General features: G+C 48.9%; 1 non-coding gene across 1 annotated transcript in view; it reads left to right on the top strand.

Annotated features, from left to right (window-relative positions):
- Positions 1 to 982: 982 nt before the first annotated feature.
- The window catches only part of LOC123687573, a 1,906-nt gene continuing 1,611 nt past the window's right edge, over positions 983 to 1,277 (top strand). The window contains exon 1 of the ribosomal RNA XR_006749291.1: positions 983 to 1,277. This exon is cut by the window's right edge and continues 1,611 nt beyond it. This is a non-coding gene — a ribosomal RNA (small subunit ribosomal RNA).

Genomic DNA, 1,277 nt, shown 5'->3' with positions numbered 1-1,277 from the left:
GATGGGTGGATCGAGACGGCCTAGATCGATCGGACGAGGCGGACTAGGTGTTAACGACATGCATCGGCGGATTTTCTGATCGGAGTCCGAAGAAATCAGCTCTAGTAGGCGCGGCGAACGGTCGAAACGGCCTCGATCGATCGGACGAGGCGGACTAGGTGTTAACGACATGCATCGGCGGATTTTCTGATCGGAGTCCGAAGAAATCAGCTCTAGTAGGCGCGGCGAACGGTCGAAACGGCCTCGGTGGGTCGGATCGATCGGGAAAAGTTTGCTAAATCGTGTCTGGAGGGGAATCCGGGGTTCTCCTGACATATATAGAAGGGGTGGAGAATGGGTCCTGTCCTAGACTGTTTGGAGTTCTTTTTAGGATGATATTCAGTTGGTAAGTGGTAGACCCGAATCCGACCTCGGCGTTTGGGTACTGGCAAGGTGTGTTGGTTTCGGCTTTCGCATCTTGGGTCGCTTTCGTCAACCTCATGCAGCGAGGTCGCGGTCCGCTTCGTCTCTTTGTAGTCGAATGGCCTTTAAGCGACCAACCTTAAAATCGTGATCCTCTGCCCGTTGCGGGTTATGTTCACAAAAAATTTGCAACCACTCAATTCGTTCCGAGCGACAAATATTGTTGAATCTCGAATCACCGTGTCGTTATATTCACATGTATAGCGAAGGGTCGAGATGGAATGTGTATAAGAAATTAGTTGATAGCCGGGGGTTCGTATTATATATGGACGCCTTGGCGAGGGATTGTTTCTAGAAACTTTCTCATTTTTGATCGGTGTTTTGTCCGAGATGATGATGATGTATATATAGCTTGAGTCTCATGCTGACTGGGGGCTGTTACGTCGTTTCGTCGAGGACTTGCACTTACTGATGTGCGGCGCTAGTCGAAGTCAATCGACATGGCTAGTGCCACATGACGAGAGGCGAACGGGTTTGGCCATACCGGCAATCTCGTGGACCGATCGTATAAGCACGCAGTTCCCTGGTTGATCCTGCCAGTAGTCATATGCTTGTCTCAAAGATTAAGCCATGCATGTCTCAGTACAAGCCAAATTAAGGTGAAACCGCGAAAGGCTCATTAAATCAGTTATGGTTCCTTAGATCGTACCCACATTTACTTGGATAACTGTGGTAATTCTAGAGCTAATACATGCAAATAGAGCTCCGACCGGGAACGGAAGGAGCGCTTTTATTAGATCAAAACCAATAGGTGGCGGGTTCGCTCGTCATCGTACAATTTGGTGACTCTGAATAACTTTAAGCTGATCGCATGG

The sequence above is a fragment of the Harmonia axyridis genome, chromosome X (assembly GCF_914767665.1).
Source record: "Harmonia axyridis chromosome X, icHarAxyr1.1, whole genome shotgun sequence".
NCBI classification, from domain to species: domain Eukaryota; kingdom Metazoa; phylum Arthropoda; class Insecta; order Coleoptera; family Coccinellidae; genus Harmonia; species Harmonia axyridis.
Note: the sequence above shows the minus strand (reverse complement) of the source record. Positions and strands in the feature narration are given on the sequence as shown.